The sequence below is a fragment of the Dermacentor silvarum genome, chromosome 7, assembly GCF_013339745.2.
Source record: "Dermacentor silvarum isolate Dsil-2018 chromosome 7, BIME_Dsil_1.4, whole genome shotgun sequence".
NCBI classification, from domain to species: domain Eukaryota; kingdom Metazoa; phylum Arthropoda; class Arachnida; order Ixodida; family Ixodidae; genus Dermacentor; species Dermacentor silvarum.
The window spans coordinates 75126183-75149654 of NC_051160.1; positions in this window are offsets into that span (position 1 = coordinate 75126183).

A 23472-nucleotide genomic window follows, 5' to 3' on the forward strand; every position below is an offset into this window, starting at 1 on the left:
CTCGTACAGCCGCCGTCACGTCCCTCCTACATTGGTGACCCGGGAGAACGCGCGTTCCACCGAGCGACACGCTGCCATGGCTCACTGGCCGGCGCCGCAGTTCGACCCACCACTGCCGCCGTTCTCGTCCAGCTACGTCGGCGCATGGTTCGCTCAGTTCGAGGCGGCTCTGGAGCTTAACCACATCTGGATCCAGGAGTTCAAGCACGCGGTACTCCTCGACGTCCTGCCGCTTGCTCTCCAGCTCCACCTCGGCGTTCCGTCGCCTGGCCCGCGCCCGTACGACGAACTGCGGCAGCGCGTGCTCGACTTCTTCGGCGCTGCCTACCACCCACTTCCAGTGGCTGACCGCACGGTGCGCGAATCGCTGGCTGCGTTCCCACTGCCAGCGCTACCCGCATCTCAACCTGTGCCCGGAAGCCACCACCAGGCAAGCCTTCCTCCCTCGACTTGCCCCGATACCGTCTTGGGGACAACCCGATGCGCTACCGCACAGTGCCCGGCCTCCGGCTCTCTCCAGGGGTCTCTGTCGTGCGAGTACGTGCATAATGGCGTCACCAAGGGTATCGACACGACCGCGATACCGGCCACGTCATCGCCTTGCTCACCTCCAACGATGATACGCGACAGTGGTGCCATCACTGACCCTACGCCGGCTCCTGTGCCTCACGCCATCGGGTCTAGCGCCAACGACGTCGCTCCTGATATTCCGACCAACGCTTCACCCGAGTTGTCTACGCTGCCGGCTGAGCGAGCCTCCGGGTCAACGCAAGAGCGTTGGGTCACCAATGTAGGAGGGACGTGACGGCGGCTGTACGAGCCGTGCCGTCGTCCCTGATCAGAAGGGCGAAGGCGGCGAGCCGAGCGACGGGGCTGCGACGACCAGCGTGGCTGGCTTTTGGAACCTACCTTGCGCGTCTCGAGCTTGCGCCCCGAGCACGCGCTGCGCTTCTTTATTTTTCTTTCTTTACAGCGCCGACCATAGCGCTCCGCGCTGCGGCGTTGGTGGGCGCTACATATTATTTTACCACATAAATGCTGCTTCAATATTGCATGTAGCATGAAATAATCACAGAACATATCCTGTACTGAGACGTTCTAGTTCGCAATATCTCGCGTGAAGTACGTTAGCTGCTTTCGACGACGTCATTGCTCTCAACATGTATATTAAAACTTGTGTTTCGCAGTGTTCATTTAATGCCCTGTGTTCTGTATATTGAACTACAAGGTAAATGTGCCCTGCATAAACATTTTAGGCTATATTTATACTGTACCGTTGGAGGGCAAAGTGTAATAATCGAATCTAATTTCTTCTAGGCTACCTACACTCAAATGAAAAACGAAATGTCGGAAAGACTTCTTCCGAACTGAAGTTCTCTCATCGAGAATTTTAACGAAATATTCTGCCTCCATTATTTAGTGGTTGGTGTCCCATGCCCTGAAAAACACGGCAGCACCCCAAAATCGCGCTTTGTGTGCGTACATAGGCTGCCCAACAATCTTACCATTTTTATTCGAAGCTTATTTTTGTAATACCGCGGTGGTTAATGGGTGAGAAATGCCGACATGCAAATTCTCGTCGCTTCATCGACGTCGTTTTTGCTTGGTCATTTTACGGCGACGACGCTCTGGTTATTATTGGCCAATATTCTGCCGTGTTTATCTGATTTTGATCTATACGTAGTCGTCATCAAGTCGTGATCATGCATTCGTTGTCATACCACCGTCGTGATGTCCTCATGATCATTCCACTGTCACCATTTCAAGTTCGTCGTCCAATGCTCATCATGCCGGCGTCGTGATACAGTGGTCATCTGCTCATTGTCACCATGTCATGCTGTCGTCGTACCAACTTCCCAATTTGAGAATCGTCATCTCATTTTTGTCATGCCACCATCGTCATACAGCCTTTGCTGTTCCATTCAAGTCATTCTTTCTTCACAATTTCATTATCGTCGCTGTCGTCGTTATGATATCATTACCATTCCGAACCCTGATTAGCGAGTGCCATAGTAAAGTGCGCCGATTGTGGTGACAGTGTATGACCTCCCCTAATGTTCAATAAGTGTGTGTTTAGCAATGCAGTGTGTCGCTGTTGTGCATGAATACTAATCACATTAACGTTGAGAGTCATCATGAGACATGTTCTACCGCATTTGTCTTCTGTGCGGTGTCTTGTTGATCTTGAATATCGTGTTCGTTGCCACCACATATTGCACCAATAGATATGTCGTCGCGTATAAGATGTATTCAATAACGCCAGCATGGGAATAAAATCCTGAGGTAACCCGCCACGGTAGGTTAGTGGAAACGGGTAGCGATGTTGGGCACGGGTCACGGGTTTTAACGCGGCTGCTACGGCCGCCTTTTGATGGGGCGAAATGCACAAGTACTCGTGCACTTAGATTTAGGTGCACGCTAAAGATTGCCAGATGTTGAAAATTGTTCCAGAGTCTACCACTACCGCGTGCCTCATAATCAGGCCCTGGTTTTGTCCTGTAAAACCAGTGAAATTCTGGAATTTTGAGTCCTCAAATATTCTCCGCGTTATGGGTAGGTAATTGACACATATTCATGAAGCTTTATTTCGACCAGCCTTTTACTTTTAAAGTCTTTTATGGAGGTATAGGTTACAGTTTTGTTGCCCGGAGATTCTCTGGAATTCCAGGGTGCGTGACACTCTCAAATTCTTGCTCAACATCGATGCCTACATTTATCCTTAGCGAAAGTTTACGCATAGCAAAACGCATACCTGACTGTTAAAGAACTGCTGAGCTTCCTTAGTGCTAACATATTGTTATATAGCGATAAGTCTGTGGATGTCTGTGAGGCTGTAGAGAACGATGACACCGATGATTGTGTAGGACACTTTTGCGTGTGGCGCTTCAGCCATCTTGACCAGCGTTTCTCTATACTGCTTCTAACATCGACATTGTGTAATCTTGATGAGGTGACTCGATTTACGAGGCGAATTCAAGCTGCGCGGACGAACGAAGGTTACATAAGCTAATGTGTGTGTGCTAGCAGGCCAGTGATTCTGGTTGTGGCGTAAATACCCTAATGTTTGGGATGCACTTGTGCATATGCCTTGAAGGGTATACCTCTCTGTACAAAAGCGCTGACCAGCGAACCAGAAAGGTATGAAACATTCATTCAGTTCTGTAAGGTTTCAGAGTTTTAGACGCCACCAAACCGACATGCTAGATTGGTTTACAAAATGCTTGTGATTGGAAGGCTGTTTAGCTATGCATTGTTTTGTTTGTCAGCACCGCCTTCAATTTTAGGGTCCCTTCAGCCCGGGGTACCATGCTGCAACTCATAATGAACGCGACTGCACTTATGCAGTGTGTTCCATGCCATCAATGATTACTAAAAAATCTGAAAAGGCACTAGTTCCCTCGTATAAAGAACCCGTGACCTTATGATTTGGCTTATTGAATTGGCTTACGACCCCAGAAAAGAGCTGAGGATGCAGCGGAATGCACATACTCCGATTTTAAAGTCTCGTAGGGCCACATCGACACTTCTCATAACACCCATCTACACATATTCAACACAAGACGCCTCAATAACACGGAAAGCAAGAACACGCACGTTACCGGTGCAACACGTTACGCATTATATTTACAAGGACGCCAGCTCTACAAATATCAAAACCACGTGAAGCCGATCCCTAGAATAAACAAACCTCGTATAGGTATGCCTCACTAACGCTACTGTCCAAAACGTTAATCTTTCTAAACGAACAGCCAAAAAGCATTCATGGTAGCGGGAAGAACTGGACAACTACCCCACAATGATTAGAAAAAGTGTGATTGGCTGCTTCGGGTAAAGCATGTACAGAATGGCGGAATCAACATGCCTGAGCTTATCAACAAGGTCTGCTCTGGGGCCTTCCTTTCACTGAAAATTTTCAATACTTATTCATCGTCCTTCTTACAGATTGAGGTAAAAAAATGTTTCGCAAGAAAACAATATATCCGGGAGAAAGACCTGCACACATAATGCATCCTCATAGCTATTTCGAAAATGTCTCTACCTTACACCAAGCCCACCACTAATCACCATCGCAGGTGCCTCTAAAGCGAACAGACCTTTAACGAAATAGCACATCATATTAAACGATTCGTTTGGTTTTCTTCGGTTCACGCACAAGCTTAACTACCCAGCTAGTGAATTGGGCGAATGTCTGTTAGAAGCCGCGAATAAAGCGGAGGAAGGCGCCTGGAGGTGAAGGGAAACACGCGCCTTGGAAAGTTCGAAGATCACGCGGAGCACTAGGCCAAGCAACGCCACATCGAGGAAAGTCTAGGTGACGTTGAGCGATGGGGTAAGGAGAAACGAAGCAAAGCGTCGCGGAGGAGGAAGGTAGGCGGGGGCGAGCTGGGTTGATCTCTCCAGCCACTGAAGGCAGTTGCGACAGAATTTTGTATGCGATACGGGCGTACCGGGTTCGTCTGTTGATAATATTGTCCTCGCGCGCCGTACGATGTGTGTGCGAGTGAAAGCGTGCGACGGTGGGGTGAGGATGGTGGCTCCATCTCGCGTGCGCAATTGGGGAAAGTGGGGGAAAGCGCGCCGTCTTCACAATAAAAGGGGGGGGGGGGGGGGGGGGGGTTACTGCGGCGGCTACTACGTATGGCGCGGCTGCGCGAGCCCTGCCTACAATACTACCTGAAGGCTGAAGGCTTCGTGTGTGCCATAGCACCCATGCCCTTGCGCATCACCCACGTTTACGAAATGAAACGTCGCTGTATTTTTTTTTAATTTGGTCAAGCCCAATACTGGATCCTTCTGTATGTGCTGCTTGCTATGTTCGTTGGGCATGTGCTGTTTCTGGCCAAATATTCAGAATGAACTTGTGTCATTACGTGCCAATGTGGCCAAGCTGTATAGAAAGCGTGAATGTACCTAACATGTCTTCTGTCTATGCATACACTCTTCAACGCCATTCCTCATCCAACAAGCCTCGTACTGCCTCGTGACATTGCTGCTTCGTCGTGTCATACTATGCATCCGCCTCGGTTGGTGTTTGCATTTTTACACAATTTGTGAATGATGTTGTGCGTAGCACACACACTACATTAAAGCAAATTTGTGCCCCATGCGACGTATAAAGATAAGCATGACATGAATTTCCAAGTTCGATAGTTTTGAAATGGCCATGGGCAAATGCGCATGCGTGGTGCGCCCGATGGCCATGGGTTTTAAAGGAAGACCAAGAACCATGGCCTACTCCGTGGCCAAGCAGTGCGTGGCACTTCAGTCAATAGCCAAACGCTAGATCACAGGTTTCTTTGTCGTAGAAAATACGGCCCTTATGCGCTTTAGTGCACTTATCAGGGTACGAAACATTTTGTTCTTACAGGAAAATGTACATTAACAGGTTGACAGACAGATTAACCGACATAATGGCAATGTAGAGGATAATCAATGTTGCAAAAAATCTTAATTTACTTCAATGAGTTTTCATTTTTAACTTGCATGGTTCGTATAAAGGAAAGGGGCAATGAAAGTGAAAGGAAAGGCAGCTGCGCTACCGGTCGGTACAGATCCACAACCGTGTGGTTCTCCATTTAGTTAAGGGGGGCGACGCTGGTCCGCCTCAATGGATATTCTTGCGGTAGTACTAAACCTATAGGCCTCGGATATACAGCCAACCATACGCAAGAGTATAGTACCGGACCTCAAACATCATGTCAAGCTCAGACGCGACGCATTAGGTTTTCTAAAAATCATTGAACTGGCGGTTAAACATTGGCAAGTTACCAAAACGCTTCAAGGCTGCAGAAAGTCAAGGTTTCCGGTATATATCCCTTATTTTTCATCTTTAGTGTTATAACGCTTCTCTCAACGTAAACATTTTAGAAATAGTTCAGTAGCCGGCACACAATTCAGTTACGAAGTATTTAAATTCCTCGATCATGGTATTGCTTCATACCCTGTAGCTCTTATTTTTTTAAACTAAAATGTGGCTACATATTTATTGGTACGAAACGTTGAGCCATACCGTTTGATTTATGGTCCTTGTACATTGTCTGTAAATGTGGTGCGACGTGTATCAACCCTTACCACACTTAAAAAAATTGCACTGGTGAAGAGCTAGAGCCGGCTGTTAAGCAAAGCAATGTCCGCATGCAGGTAGCAACGCCTAGAGCGCGACGTGGCTGCCTAGAGCGTGACGTCAAGAATCTCGAAACCAGCGTCATCGGCGCGAGGACTTACTTTCGCACAAGCTCGATAGCGCTCGTGAGCAAGAAGTTTAAAGTCTATTCTTAACATGTCGGTGCATGCCGTTTCTTGAGGATGGTTTAAATACCAAGTGTTCAGCCTGTGTTTTTATTCAAACTCCGTATCTTGGCATGTTGTTCTTCAATTGTGTAGCGGGATGGAACGCATAGGTGCCTCATACGCTAAGCTGCGTATCTGCGCCGGTGATGGCGTGCGGATAATAAGTTTTACTTTATTTAGTTTATTGCGATATAGCGAGGCGGGAAAAACATTCGTGTACACCTACAGCAGATATTCGTTTGTTTTATTTCATTTTAATACAGCAATGCTGTTTTTTAGTTGCATGTAGCCTGAAATTCTGACAGAACATATCCTGAAGTAAATACGTTATCGCCAGCTCTGATATGTGTCGCCAATTCTTATAAGTACTAAGGTGCTAACTTTTCCAGTAACTTCGGTTGGTCTTTACGCACTTGCAGCATTAGCAACGACGCCAGTCGCGTTGAATGCGACCTGCGCCGTAATCTACGTCTTTTTCCCCTTCAGAAACACTACTAGCATACTTAACAGTTGTCCGACTCAAACTGAAAGACGCGTGCTCAGTGTTCGAACGCTACCAATATAACCTTGCAAAAGCGTTGGAATCTATACCGAATCGCGCAGAAAAGTTCATTCACTCTGAGTACTCTTATCACATTTACGTCACCAAACTTAAGTCATCTCTGAACCTTCCAGCCTACGAACACCGCCGCAGAACAGTAAGGGTATGCCTCTCTTACAAGATTATCACTCGCTGCTTCACCTGACCGACATCACGCCGGCTCATCGCACTTAATTCAGCTACTCATAGTCATTCGAAGGCTATTTATTCCCCTCCAGCTCGCACCACCGCTCGTCTTAAGCATTTCTTCGTTGAAACTGCGAAAGACTCTCGCGATCCACATGCTGAAGCGATGCACCACTCCAGTCATTCATCTTTCAAGGCATTCATCGAAAATATAACCTACTAGACAGGCCCACCCCTCAGGTAAAATACGAAATAGTGTATTTGAGGTACCACAATACATAACAAAATAAATAAATACGTGCATACATTGCATTGTATTTGCTTGGTATTCTACCAGGTGGCACGCCATGTAGCAGATTCGATGAAAAAAATGACGATTAAGGAGATGTACGCAAAAATACTAGAATAAATACCATTTAAAGCATACCTGATTAAATCAAGCAGGCTAGGCGACTATTTGTCACCGCCACGTTTCGATTGGGATGCCAATCATCAACATCAGGAGCAGCAGCAGCAGCGACGGCGTATGTGACATGTGCGGTGCGTAGTCTCGACACCTGTTTTTACTCTTCGGTACGCGTTATGGTTCCTCGTCGCCAGGTACGAACCGCTGCTGAAGAAGGGAATCGTGGATCTACGTGCGCGGCTGCAACGAGTAAACGTCGGGTTCAGCAGACCGCTGTGCGGAGAGCAGGACAAGCCACAGCACACCACCGACGCCGGGTGGACAGTTGAGTTCCGTCTCGTGAAAAGGACGCAAAGAGACTTCACCGCGATGACCCTCTATAGTGCGTGGTGCCGAAAACAGAGCTCCTTTGGAGCTGCTCGTCCAGCTCTCGCTGTGACTGTGCTGCGCGGGCCACGCAGGCCTGTGACTTTTTAAGCGTTAGAAACATCTCTCAACGTAACCTTATCGTGAATAATTCATTAGTCGTCACACAATACACTTAAAGAACACTTAATTTCCTGTAGAATCTCACAGCTTCATTTTCTGTCTTTATTTATTTTTTAGTAAAATGTTGCTACAAATTTGTTGGTACTAAAGGTTGAGTCCTTGGTTTTGATTTATTGTCCTCTTACATTGCATGTGACCTCACAGTTTGAGTTGACTGCACATGTGGTGTGACGCGCATCAATCTTTATCGCGATCCACAATTTGGCTATTGCGCAGTGGTAGAGCCGGCTATTACAGCACAGCAAGATCCGCATGCATGTAGCAACACCAAAAGTGCGACGGGTCCGCCTAGAGAGTCACCTCAGGAATCTCGAAGCCTGCGTCATCGGCTAAGGACTTCTTGCGCACAAGCTCGATAGCACTCGTAAGCAAGAAGTTTAAGGTCTATTCTTAACATGCCGGTTTATGCCCTTTCTTTAGGATGGTTGAAATGTCAGTTGTTCAGCCGGTGTTCTCTTTCAAATTCCGCAGGTTGCCGTTTTGATCTCCAGTTGTGTAGTGGGATGGAACGCATAGGTGCCTCATTTCCTAAGCGCTCATCTGCACCGATGACGGCATGCGAAAAATCATTTTTCTTTTGGTTATAGTGAATTCCGAGCGGGGAAAATTCGCCTACACCTTCAGGAGCTATTCTTTCGTTTTATTTTATTTTACCACATAAATGTTCTTTTAATATTGCAAGTAGCATGAAATAGAGAACTTATCCTGTAGTGGCACGGTCAAGTTAGCAATACCTCCCGTAAAGAACGTTAGCTGCTTTCGACGTCGTCATTGCTCTCAACTTGGATCTATATTAAAACTTGTGTTTAGCAGTGTTCTTAGAATACCCTGTGTTGTAGTCTCTTCCACTACAGGGTAAACGTGTTCTGCATAAATATTTTAAATCTATATTTAGTTTGTAGCGTTGGAGGGCAAAGAGTAATACTCGAATCTGTTTTACTGTAGGGTACCTACACTCGAATCAAATATGAAATGTCAGAAGGACTTCTTCACAGTCCACAACTAAAGTTGTCTCATCGCTAATTTTAGCGAAATATTTTGCTACGAGTATTTAGTGGGTGGTGTCCCACGCCCGTGAAAAATACGGCAGCTCCCTAAAATCGGGCTTTGTGTGCGTACATAGGCTGTCCAACAGTATTACCACTTTTAATCGAAGCTTCTTTTTGTAATAACCCTGTGGGTTGAGTGGGCGAGAAATTCCGACATGCAAATTGACATCGGTTCATCGACGTCGTTCCTCTTCATCATTTCATGACGACGACCCTGTAATCATTATTCACGAATATGCCGCTGTTGCCATCTCACTTCCATCATTACGTAGTCGTCATCAAGTCGTGAGCATCAATTCGTTGTTATACCACCGTTCTGATGCCCTCATGCTCCCTCCACTGTCTCCGTTTCAAATTCGTCGTCCAATTCTCATCATACCGACGACGTCATACAGCCCTCATCAGCCCATTGTCGTCATGTGATGATGTCGTCGTACCAACTTCCTAATTTCATAATCGTCATCCCATTTTCGTCATGCCATCATCGTCATACAGCCTTCGCCGTTCCATTGACGTCGTTGCTTCTTACCAATGCCATCATCGTCACTGTGTCATCGTTATGATGTCATTCACATTCCGAACCCTGGTGAGTGAGTGCCATAGTGAAGTGCACCGATTCCGGCAACAGTGTATATTTTATGTAGCTCTAACAAGAGAAATCTAAAAATGACCTCCCTTAATTCTAAATCAATGTGTGTTTATCAATGCAGTGTGTCGCGGGGGTGATTGAATGCTAATCACATTAACGTTGAGAGTCATCGTGAGACATGTTCTACCGTATTTGTCTTCTGTGCAGTGTCTTGTTGATTTTGAATATCGTGTTCGTTGCCACCTCAAATTGCACCAATAGATATGTCTTCGCGTATAAGGTATATTCCATAACGCCAGCGTGAAAATAAATTTATGAAGTGAACTCCCGCGGTAGCTTAGGGGAAATGGTTAGCGATGCCGTGCTGCAGGTCGCGACTCCTATCGCGGCTGCTACGGCCGCCTATTGATGCGGCGAAATGCACAGATACTCGTGCACTTAGATTTAGTACCATGCTAAAGATTCGCAAATGGTGAAAATTATTCCACAGTCGCCCACTACAGCATGCCTCATAATCATGTCCTGGTTTTGGCCTGTGATACCAGTGAAATTATGGAATTTTGAACCCTTAAGTGTTCTCCGCGTTAATGGGTGGGTAAATGACACATCTTCCGGACGCTTTATTTCGACCGGCATTTCACTTAGAAAGTCTTTTACGGAGCTATAACATACGGTGTCGCTGCCTTGAGATTCTAAGGAATTCCAGGGTGCATGACACTCTCAAATTCTTGTTGAACATCGACCTCTACATTTATCCTTAGCGAAAATATATGCATAGTAACACGCATACCTGACTGGTGACGAACCGCAGAGCTTCCTTAGTGCTAACATATTGTTATAGAGCGAAAAGTTCATGGATGTCGGTGAGGCTGTAGAGAACGATGAAGACGACGACTGTGTAGGACACTTTCGCGTGTGGCGCTTCAGCCATCTTGACCAGCCTTTATGTGTAAATATGTTATAAATATTTCCTTTCGCTTATCTGTCGCCTCCATCACAATTTGCTAGAGGTAGAGGGGGTGGGGAGGAGCTATTTATAACAATATTTTCTGAAGTGCAGAATTTTTTCTGGCGAAACCCAAATTGTTTAGAAACCAGAAGAAAAAGTTCCACAAACATGCAAAATTTGGAAATCGAACCCACGACCTCTCGGTCCGCGACGATAAATCGCCGAGCGTTTAACCCATTGCGCCACAAACGCATTTGCAGAGAGCTACACAGACGCGCCTTATATATCTAACACTCCTCCGTGTACCCGCGCTCTTGCTCGGGGCGGTGCCGCCGCCTACGAGCTGAAAAGAGAAGTACTGCATTATGACACTAACGCGCACCGACAGTGAACGCTTCGGTGGTCTCAGCACTACGACGCCTCGATGCCAGCATTCGAAGGGACGCTGGCATCAAGAAGCACTACCAACGCCACCTAGGTGGCGTTCTAGGTGGCGTTCACCGTACTCAGCACAGCGGAGCGTGGCCTCCGCAATTAGCTCTGAAAATGTTTCTGAAGTTGATCGCGGAGGCTGCAATTACGACGCGCTGTACGCGCTGATTTGACTCGGTGACGATTCAGTTACGTGCTTTGTCTTGCGAAAACCCAAATTGTTTTTAAATGTCCCTCAAGACGTTTCCCAAACACTTTTTTTCCAATGTGAGAGATCAAAGTAGTCGGTCTTCGCTTACGAAACATTTTTAAGCTGCATGAAAAGGAAAGGTATACCGCTTTGTACGAAAACACTGACCAGCGAACCAGGAAGATACGAAACATTCGTTCAATTTTGTAATGTTTCAGACTTTCAGACACCATGAAACCGACATCCTAGATTGGTTAATAAGAGAATTGTAATTGGTGGGCTATTTAGCTTTGCAATGTTTTTTATTCGCGCTAGCGCCATCCTTTTTAGGGCCTTTAAGCTGGGGATACCGTGCTGCAGCTCATAATAAACACGACTGGACGTACATAGCGAGTACCTGGCGATCAATGACTGCTAGGAAAACCGAGAAAGTACCAGCTACTCCACGCAATAGAGCCTTTGAGATTTTATTATTTTGCCAGTTGAACATACTCACAAACTCACGAAAGAACTGAAGATGCGGTGCAGTGCAGTGATGCCGATTTTAAAGTATCGCAGGGCCACATCGACACTGCTCATAATACTCTCCTACAGGCATTCAACACAGGACGCCTCAATTACAGGAAAACCAAAAGTACGCACTATACTTAATTGTGTCACGCTGTACACATTATATCTACAAGGACGCCATCTCTAGATATAGTAAACCCCGCGTAGCCGATCGCTCGAATAAGCACACCTTCTGGTATGCCTTACTAACGCTACTGTCAAAAATATAATCTTTCCAAACAACCAGTGAACATTAGTCCTGGGAGCGGAAAAAATGGGACAGCTGCACCCCCTCCCCCACCCCCCAACGGTTAGAAAAAAAATTATTGGCTGCCACTGGCACATCAGCTAAAAAACGGCTGACCCAAGAGGCCTGAGGTTATCGGGACGGCGGCCTTAGGTTCTTTTAAAATTATAAACACTTATTCATCATCCTTCTTATAAAATGAGGTAAAAAAATGTTTCGCAATGAAACAATACATCAGGACGAAAAGACCTGTACATATAATGTATCCTTATAGCTATTTCTAAATTATGATGTGCTTGGTGTGACCAAACACATCCACTCAACACCTAGGCCTCTTATGCAATATCACACATGTTCGACTATTGGTTTGGTTTTCTTCGCCTTACGCACAAGCGTAACTACTCAGCTAGTGCAGTCGTCGAATGTCTGTTCGAAGCCGCGAAGAAAGCGGAGGGGGAAAGCGCCTGGAGGTGAAGGGAAACGCGCGCCGTGGAAAGTTCGAAAGAGCGCGCTGATCGCGCGGCAAAGCAACGCCACACGGCGGAAAGTCTACGTGACGTTGAGCGATGGGGCAAGGAGAAGCGAGGCGAAGCGTTGCGGATGAGGAAGGTATAGGGGGTGGGGAGCTGGGTTGACCTCGTCTGGCACTGATGGCAGTTGCCACAGAAATTGTTGGCGTTACGGACGTACGGGGTTCGTCTATTGGTAACATCGTCTTCGTGCGCCGTATCCTATGTGTATACCCAGTGAAAGCGTCCAACGGTGAGGCAGCGATGGCGGCTCAATCTCGCGTGCGCAAGGGAGGAAAGCGGGGGAAAGCGCGCCGTCTTACAACTGGGGAAGGGGGTGGCTGCTGCGGAAGCGCGCCGTCTTCACAAGGGGGGGGGGGTTCTACACCGGCTGCTGCTGCGTATGGCGCGGCCGCGCGAGCCCTGTATAGAATACGATCTGCGATGCGCACACTGTAGGCGTCTAGGCGAATGAGGGCCGACAGCTTCGTGTGCGCTGTAGCACCCATGCGCTTGCGCATCACCCGTGTTCACGAAGTGAACCGTCACTGTTTTCTTTAGCTTATTTTTTTTTCAATTTCTTCAAGCCCAATATTGGAACATTTTGTACGTGCTGCTTCCTATGTTCGTTGGCCATATGCCGTTTCTGTCGAATTATTCAGAACGAACTTGTGGCATTTTGTGCCACTGTGGCCCAGCCGTATAGAAAGCGTGAATGTACCTAACATGCCTTCTCCGTCTATATATGCATACACTGTTCAACGTCATGCCTCACCCAACAAGCCTCATGCTGCACATTCTTCGCCTTGACATTGCTGCCTCGTCGTGTCACACTATGCAGCCGCCTGAGTTGGTTTTTGCATTTCGACAAAATTGATGAATGGTGTCGTGCATAACATACACACTGCATTATAGTAAATTTGTGACCTGTGCGGTGTATATAGATAAACATGACATGAATTTCAAACCAGATATGTCGAAAATGGCCATATGCATACGATGGCCAGTGGTGTTAAAGGAAGACAAAGAACCAAGGGATACCCCACGAGCAAGTAGTGCGTCGCACATCAGTCAAGAAATTCAAGTGGAATTATCGGGGTGCGAATATATTTCCGCATATTTATAAATAAGGCTCGTAGCACAAGCGTAATAGCAGCCAAGATGGCGAGGATCCGCTTCTAGTTGAACTTCATCTGAACCAGCCTATTATAACAATAGGCTGTCTCGCATCAATATAGTGGCTCCTTATTTGCGTGTTGGTGAGATAAACGTTCTTGCTTTTTTTTCTTCTATTAGATTATGGTAGCACTGCATATCCCTGGCTGTTCTGGCGTATGACCCAGTTGCGATGCTCACGTTCTTTGGTTGATGCCGTAATATTTTGTATAACATTATTATTATTTTTGAACAATATTTATTTCTGAATATTATACACAATTTAGGTCTACTGTATCTACAGATTACTTGTTTAATTCTTAATAGGAAAATTGATTTTATAAAGTGACGGAAAATATTGAAAATGACCTTGCATTACGTTGCGTTACGTTGCTGAGAGCTTACTATATAATTATTCGCATTAACATAACAACCGGGTGAGTACAGAACGGCGTTTGAATAGAGGCTAGTGAGATTAGAGAAGACCTGACGCCAGTGCACTGAGGGAAGATGTGATGCTGTCTAGGTACAGTGCCGAGTTTCAGGACTTCTTCCGCCGCGAAGTCAGTCGCACTGCTGATGACTTGCGTTATCCTATGACTCCTCCATCTTCCGGCTAGTAAGCTCCGTTGCTCCAAACAAAACGGGCTTAAACGCAGGCACATTCCTATCTGCCACTCCTGCAACAGCTTAGCCGAGCTGCGCGCAAACTTTGTGCTACCGGCACGTGCTTTATTGCTCCTACTTTGCAAGGACAACCTTCGGTTGTCCTTGCACAGTAGGAGCAGGTTCCATCGGTCACATCGGCAGCTTTCATCGGCAGGTTTCATCGATCACACGATGGAACCTGCCAAACAACGCCTTAGAAATGAAGCCAGTGCACCATTCAGCGAGGCTGAAGCCGCTAGATTTGGTTTCCTTGCTTACAAAACGTCTACACAAGCGAAGCGAGACTATTCACTCCTCTTTTATACACCTGTCACACGGGCACTCGAAAGTCTTTTGAGCAAAAATACTTCTCCCGAAAAAGAGTTCCGCCCGGAGACACACGACAGGGGGTGACCTCTTTTTCTGAAGCGGTCTTTTCTGGAAGCGGAGTTCGTCGATCTCCTTAACGCCGAAAAAGTGTATAGCCTCGAAACCTATGGGCACCAGCAATTACTATGTATTGAATGTAAATGCATATTTTTCTGTCGCCTTGGCTTATCAGAAAAATAATTTTATGTCTCGCAGAAGGTGTGGTAAACCCAGTAACGCTATAAAAAGAAGCCCTATGTTGCCAGACAAGCATGTGCACTTCGCTAGTTTTGCAAACGCTCTTCAAAATACTAGGATAAATCTTTACATTGACGTTTCTTAATCTGGCGTTGTTAAACTTATTTGAAAAAAATTCGCAGCATATCCACGGGGTGAATGATGATGAGTGGGCGAAGCTCTTGAGGTTCATGACACTTCCGTGAAAATTCGCCCATTACATCATCATGAAAGACGTGAGAACCAGTGTGTGAGGTTATATAAGAACTTTTATTCATTTTCTTAGATGAGGTTTGGCTTCCGTTGTCCCTTCCAAATGACGGCTTGGGTCAGTCATTTTTTGCATCCTGTGAAAACAACCCACTCATCATCATTCACCCCGTGGATATGCTGTGAATTTTTTTTTTCATCTTTACGTGTGTAAACGTGTATCCACTGCAACGTGTTCGTGCGGCCACGACTTGGAGGGTCCACGACTTGTCCCTTCGGGCAGAGCTCGCTTGAGGCGCTTGGCAGCAACTTCCCGCGCTCGCGCAGCCTCAGGATCCGCCCGCCTGTACGCGCGTTTCCTCGCCGCTTCTCGGGCTCTCACAGTTTCTGGATCCGCTTCTCGGCGTCGCCGTGCACCTTCTGCTTCGCGGGCTCGAACGTCGAGATCCGTTTCTCGGCGCCTCCGTGCAGCTTCGGCTTCGCGGGCTCTCACCTCCGGGTTCTGTCTGCGAGCGCGCGCTGCAGCCGCTTACCGTGCCCTCCGCTCCGCCGCCTTGTCTTCCATATGGCGCAGCGACTCCGAGCGAAAGAGGGAGCGCGCCAAGAGCGAGCGCATTTTAAATGGAGCGAGCGCCGCAGCGCCATCTCGTATTTTAATGCCTCAACTATGCTGCGCTAGCGCCATCTAGTGATATCCCGTCACACTAGCCTTTACCATGTATCTCTATTGATCGAGCGCCACCAACGCCATCTAGTTATCACTTCACGAACTAGACCAGGTAGCTACGACGGAGGAGAGACTGACACACGGCGTAAGGAGCTTCGCCCCTAAAACGTGTAATGCAATAAGTTCTCACTTTATATTTTGAGATACATCAGTGTATTTTGGCCGATTTTGTTTCGAACGCTAGCGCCACGCTTTCGTTAGTGTGTCCAGAAGAAAACACTAAATTGAGATCGTCGGTTCCGCGTGTCGATCTGCTGCGCAACACCTTTGTCTTTGGCGTGTCTGCGGCGCAAAGTCTTTCAACTTGGTAAAAGACCACTTGCGCAAAAGAGTTTTTGCGTGCTCGTGTGACAGAGGTATTAGGTGTGAAGCCCCTTGTGTCGGCATCTCCTGTCGTCATCGTCGTAGTCACGGTAAGCAAGCGGCTCGTGCTCGCGCTCGGCACGCGCTCGTGCCACTGCTCCCGCGTAACAATATCTTCGCTTCACGTAGATACAGTATGATAGCCCATGTGAATAGGTAGCGAATAATTGTATTTGAGATGTAGATTCTTGCTCATTTATTTACCATCTGTGTTTGCACAAAATCAGCCAAAACATTACTTCTTCATGTACATCTGTACTTCCGTGCTGTGGAAATAGCGTTCATTATGCTCAAATAAAAATAATGCAATATCTTTTAATACTAAAGAGTTATTCTTGTCATGTACTTTATTCGAAGACGTAAAAGTGATTTACGGTAAATACGTAACACTGTATCTATGCAATTTCGTTTAGTATGCAAAAGTTTTCCCCGCGTACCACAGATATCACGCCGTCATGGAACAACATTATAGGCAGATGACGTAGACAATGTAAACGTTGAGGATAATCACTGTTTCAAAAAATGTTAATATACACAAATGAGTTATCATCTTTAACATGCATGGTTCTATATCCGCGTGGTTCTCTATTGAGTTAAGACGGCGGTGCTGGTCCGCCACTATGCATATTCTTGCGCTAGCACTGAACCTAGGCCTCGGATATTCAGCCAACCCGACCCAAGACCATAGTATCGGATCTCAAACGTCATGTCAAGCGCCGACGCGACGCATTACATCATCACAAAATCAATGAACTGCCGATTAAACATTGGCAAGTTATCCGAACGCATCAAGGCTGCATAATTCCAGGTTTCCGGTATAAAATTCCTTATTTTTCATTTTTAGTAATAAAATGCTTCTCTCAACGTAACCCTAACGGAAATAATTCAGTAGTCGGTACACAACCCAGTTACAAAGTATTTAAATTCCTCGATCATGCTATTGCTTCATACCCTGTCGGTTTTATTCATTTTTTAAGTCAAATGTGGCTACCTATTTCTTCGCACTAAACGTTGAGCCATTCCGTTTGATTTATGGTCCTTGTACATTGCATGTAACCTCACAGTTTGATTTGTCTTTACATGTAGTGCGACGCACATCAACCATTACCGCAATTAAAAATTTGGACTGGCATAGAGCTAGAGCCGGCTGTTACAGTAAAGCACGGTCGACATGCCGGTAGCAATGCCTGGAGCGTGACGTGGCCGCCTAGAGCGTGACGTGAGGAATATCGGAGCCTGCGTCATAGACTTCTTGCGCACAAGCGCGATAGCCTCGTAAACAAGAAGTCACTCTAGGGTATACTGCTAACATGCCGGCGCATGCTGTTTTCTTAGGATGGCTTAAATATCAAGTATGCAGCCGGTGTTCTCTTTCAAACTCCGCAGCTTGGTATTTTGGTCTTCAATTGAGTAGTGGGATGGCCATCTATGGGTAGTCGGTGGCGGGCTCCGTGTTGTATGCCAGGTATACGATCGGCGCTAGTTTCGGATGTTATTTCACGCTCGCGCGGTCTGTTTATTAGGAAGTGACGTCTTCTGCGTGGGAAACGGTTCGGTGAGACGTACTAAAGTTCGCATGTCCGGAGTTTCAGCTAGCTTTTAGGTGGTCGGGGCACCCAGCGCGATGTGTGCGCGCGTGTTTGAGCCTACAATTTCCGTTTTCGCCACCGCCAGTGGTTCCTTTCAGGCAACCATGTTATTGGTGGTTCTGAAATATGTGTTGTCAATTCTAATAAGCACTTAGGTGTCAAATTGTCCAGTTACCTCGGTTGGTCTTCAAGCATTTGCAGCATTAGCGACGACGGCAATCATGTTCTATGCTACCTGCGCTATATATAGTTTACGTCTTGTTCCCCCTTCCGTAAAACTACTAGCATATATAGCACTTGTCCGACCCAAACTGAAAGACTCATGCTCAGTGTTGGATCGATACCAATCTAACCATGCAATAGCACTGGAATCTTTTCAGAATCGCGCAGCAACATTCATTCACTCCGAGTACTCTTACCACACCAGCGCCAGAAACTTAAGTCATCTCTTAACGTTGCAGCCCAAGAACACTGCATGCCGCAAAACAGCAAGGCTATGTCTCTCTTACAAGTTTTGTCACTTTCTGCTTCACCAGACCGACATCAAGCAGGCGGATCGCACTTAAGCAAGTCATAGCCATTCGAAGGCTATTTATTCCCCTCCATCTCGCACCACCACTCATCTTATTTATTTATCCATCTGCAAGCGGTGCAGAACTCCAGTCATTCATCTTTTGAGGCATTCATCAATCGAATGCATAACCTACTAGATCTTGCCAACCCTCATGTAAAACCGCAAATAGGGTATTTGAGGTATCACAAATAACGAAATAAATACTTGCACACATTTCATTGCATTTCCATAGTATTCTACCAGGTGGCACGCCTTGTAGCAGTTCGATGAATACAGAAGATGTTATCGAGATGAACACAAAAATGCTAGGATAAAAAACATGTATAGCATACCTGAATAAATCAAGCACGCTAGGCGACTATTTGTCACCGCCCCGTTTCGAGTGGGATGCTAATCATCATCATCAGCAGCAGCAGCGTATGTGACATGTGCGCCGCGTAGTGTAGATCCCTGTTGTTCCTCTTCGGTACACGTTATGGTGCCTCGTCACCGGGTACGAACCGCTGCTGAAGAAGATAATCGTAGATCTACGTGCGCAGCTTCAACGAGGCAACGTCGGGTTCAGCAGACCGTTGTGCAGAGAGCAGCACAGGCCGCATCCCACCATCGATGCCGGGTGGACAGTTCAGTTCGTTCTCGTGAAAACGACACAAAGATACCTCGCCGCGAAGACCCTCTAGTGCGTGCTGCAGAAAACAAAGCTTCTTTGGAGCCACTCGTCCAGCTAACGCTGTGCCTGTGCTGCGTGTGCGACGCAGGCCTATGACTTTTTCCGTCTCTATAAATAGCTCTCAACGTAACCGTATCGTGAATAATTCATTAGTCGTCACACAATACACTTAAAGTATACTTGAAATTCCTGTCGAATGCCATTGCTTCATTGTGTGTCTTTATTTTTTTATTATATATTGCTACTAAAGGGTGAATATTTGGTTTTGATTTATTGTCCTCTTACATTGCATGTGACCTCACAGTTTGAGTTGCCTGCACATGTGGTGTGACGCGCATCAATCTTTATCGCGATCCACAATTTGGCTATTGCGCAGAGGTAGAGCTGGCTCTTACATCAAAGCAAGATCCGCATGCATTTAGTAACGCCAAAAGCGCTACGTGGCCGTCTGAAGAGTCACATCAGGAACCTCGAAGCCTGCGTCATCGGCTTAAGGACTACTTGCGCACAAGCTCGATAGCGCTCGTAAGCAAGAAGCTGAAAGTCATTTCTTAACATGCCGGTTCACGCCGTTTCTTTACGATGGTTTAAATGTCAAGCGTTCTGCAGGTATTTGCTACCAAGTTCCGCAGCTTGCTATTTTGATCTTCAGTTGTGTAGTGGGATGGAACTCATAGGTGCCTAATTTGCTAAGCGCTGGTCTGCGCCGATGACGGCATACGACAAATGAATTTCTTTTATTTATAGTCTATTCCGAGGAGGGGAAAAAGTTCGCGTACACCTTCAGCAGATACACGTTTGTTTTATATTATTTTAACACATCAATGGTGTTTATTATTACTTTATGTAGCATGAAATACTCACAGAACATATGTATCGTGTAGTGGCACGGTCTAGGTTGCAATATCTCGCGTAACGAACGTTAGCTGATTTAGGCGGCGTCATTAGACAGTTTTAGTTTAACGTTAGCGTAATAGCGGGGTTGAGGGAAATAGTGTTACCGCTCGGCAAACGAACTTTGCAGAAAGAGAGCTTTAGTATAGCGTGATAGCGTAGTTTACGTGCGGGATGCTATTCCATTAGGCTTTGAATTTCGCATACATAGGGCACCTAATTATATGTGTGTGTGCGTCCGGAAAGTGCAAGAGGCAGCGCAATGGAGGTCAGGAGCGCCTTGTATTTTTACTTCCCATGTCCGCGATCTGCAGCGAAACAGACAAGCAGTACAAGCTGTACACCGTAGCCTCCGAAATCTTCCCATCTGAGAGACCATATGCTGTCGTCGCGCCTACCTCCCGACTTTAGCGACAGGTGGCGCTCACATCTCGGAGAAAATTTCCCTCATTACGCTTAGGCGCGTTCGAAACGAGAAGCGATCTCGAAAATTCCTCAAGGTTAGCCATAACACTCTCCCGTCGAAGTGGCATGAGACTAAGCGAAAGCCGTTTACGCACTCGTTTGCTACGAACGAAGTGAATTCTACCAAATGTACGCCAAATGCAGTTCGAAGCGGGCGACCAGAACCGCCGCCATGTTTTACGTAAACTACGTAAACCGCGCAAAGGCGTTAACGTTAAATCTGAGAAATAGCGTGCGTACGGTAAACGGTAATCGGTTTGCGTCTGCGCATGCGCATTTCGATCCCGCTATTCCTGTAAGCCCGCTATTACGGTAAGCACGCTAAACTAAATCTGTCTATTGCTCTTATCTTGCATGTATACAAAAACTTGGGTTTGGTAGTGTTCTTTGAATACCCTGCGTTCTAGTCTCTTCAACTACAAGGTAAACGTGTTCTGCAAAAATATTTGTAAGCTGTATTTATTCTGTAGCGATGGAGGGCAAAGTGTAAAAGTCAAATCTGACTTCTTTTAGGGTGCCTACACTCCAATAAAATGTGCAATATCGGAAGGTTTTCTTCACAGTCTACAACTAAAATTCTCACATCGCTAGCTGTAACAAAATATTTTTACTCGAATTTGTGCCAGGCTTATGAAAAGCATGGCAGCACCCTAAAATCGCGATTTGTGTGCTGTAAGGAAGAAGAGGTGCGTCGTGTAGAGCTCCGCAGCGGGATCGCCAGCTCTACTGAAGTGGGGCTCGGGCTCGACGCTGTTCCTGGTGCGCCTGGCTAAGCCTACGCTGTTGTGTCTTCCTGTCGGCGTCCTTCGTGTCGTCCACAGCCGTGCTAGACTTCCTTGTCATAGCGCGTACATGGGCTGCCCAACAATATTACCACTTTAATCGAAGCTTGTTCTTGTAATACACCGGTGGGTTTGGTGGGTGAGGAATTCGGACGTGCAAATTGACGTTGGTTCATCGACATCGTTCCTTCTTCGTCATTTCATGGCGACGACGCTGTATAGTCATTATTGGCGAATATGCCGCTGTTGGCATCTGATTTTCATCATTACGTTATCATCAAGTCGTGATCATGGATTCGTTGACATACCGCCGTCCTGATGTCCTCATGCTCATTCCAGGATCACCATTTCCATTTCGTCATCCAATTCTCATCATACCGGCGTTTTCGTACAGTCGTCGACCATCAGCCTATTGTCGCCATGTCATGCTGTCGTGGTACCAACTTCATTATTTCAGAATCGCCATCCCATTCCCGTCATGCCATCATCGACATACAGCCTTCGCCATTCCAGTGACGTCGTTCCTTCTTCGCAATATCATCGTCCTCACTGTGTCGTCGTTATGAAGTCATTCACATTCCCAACCCTGGTAAGCTAGTGCCATACTAAAAAAAGTGTGCCGGTCCCGGCGATATTATATGTTTCATATAGCTGTACCAACAGAAATAAAAAATGACCTCCCCTAACTCTCAATAAATGTGTATTTAGCAATACAGTGGGTCGCTGCTATGCATGAATACTAATAACATTTACGTTAAGAGTCAGGACGTGTTCTTTTGTGCAGTTTCTTGTTGACTTTGATTAATGTGTTCGTTGTCACTACTGATTGCACCAATAGATATGTCGTCGCGTATATGATATGTTTCATAACGCCGGTGTCAGAATAGAACCCTGAAGTAAACCTCGCGGCAGCTCAGGAGAAATGGGTAGCGATGCTGTGCTCCAGGTCGCGGCTTCTTTCGCGGCTGCTACGGCAGCCTTTTGATGGGGCAAACTGCACAAATTCTCGTGCACTTAGATTTAGGTGCACGCTAAAGATGCCCAGATGGTGAAAATTATTCCGAAGTCCCACACTAGCGCGTGCCTCATAATCAGATCCTGGTACTGGCCTGTAAAACCTGTGAAATTATGGAATTTTGAACCCTTAGTGTTCTCCCTAAGACCTTTCACTTACGGTGTTCTATGGAGGTATAGGTCCCGGATTCGCTGCATTTGAAATTCTCCAAAATTATGCGCGGCGTGTTACTCTCAAAACCGTGATGGACGCTGACACCTACATTTATCCTTAGCGAAAATTTATGCATAGTAAAACGGATACCTGACTACTAACGAACCGCAGAGCTTTCTTAGTGCTAGCACATTGCTATCGAGTGATTCGTACATGGATGTCGGCAAGGTCGTAGAGAACGAGGAAGACAACGATTGCGTAGGACGTGTTCGCGTGTGGCGCTTCAGCCATGTTGACCAGCGTTTCCATGTAAATATGTTATAAATATACCTTTCGCTTATCTGTCGCCTCCATCACAATTTGCTAGAGGTAGGGGGCGGGGGGGTGGGGGGGTGCTGGAAAGGGGAGCAGTGGCTATTCCTATAACAATAATTTGTGAAGTGCAGAATTTTTTTATGGCGCAAGCCAAATAGTTTTCACATGTCCCTCATGGCGTTTCAAACACATTTTTTTTCCGATGTTAGCAATCGAGCTAGTAGGTCTTGTATTACGACACATTTTTACACTGAAAATGAAAGGTATACCACTCTGTACGAAAACGGTGACCAGCGAACCAGGAAGATACGAAATATTCTTTGACTTGTGTAATGTTGGAGAGTTTCAGACAGCTTACTAACATCAACGTTGAGAGTCACGCACACGCACAATACTAGAGCCACGCTGTACGAATTATATTTATAAGGACGCCATCTCTAGATGTAGTAAAACCCCGCGGAGCCGATCGCTCGAATAAGCACACCTTCTGGTACGGCTTACTAAGGCTACTGTCAAAGATATAATCTTTTAAAGAACCAGTGAACATGAGTCCTGGAAGCGGAAAAATAGGACAACTGCATCCCCCCCCCCCCCCCCCAACTGTTAGAAAAAAAAAAGTAGCCTGCCTCTGGTACAGCACGTAAAAAACAACTGACCCAAGAGGCCTGAGCTAATCTGGACTGTGGCCTTAGGTTCTTTGCAAATTATAAACACTTATACATCATCCTTCTTATAGAATGAGGTAAAAAAATTTTCGCACTAAAACAATACATCAGGACGAAAAGACCTGTACATATAAATCATCCTCATAGCTATTTC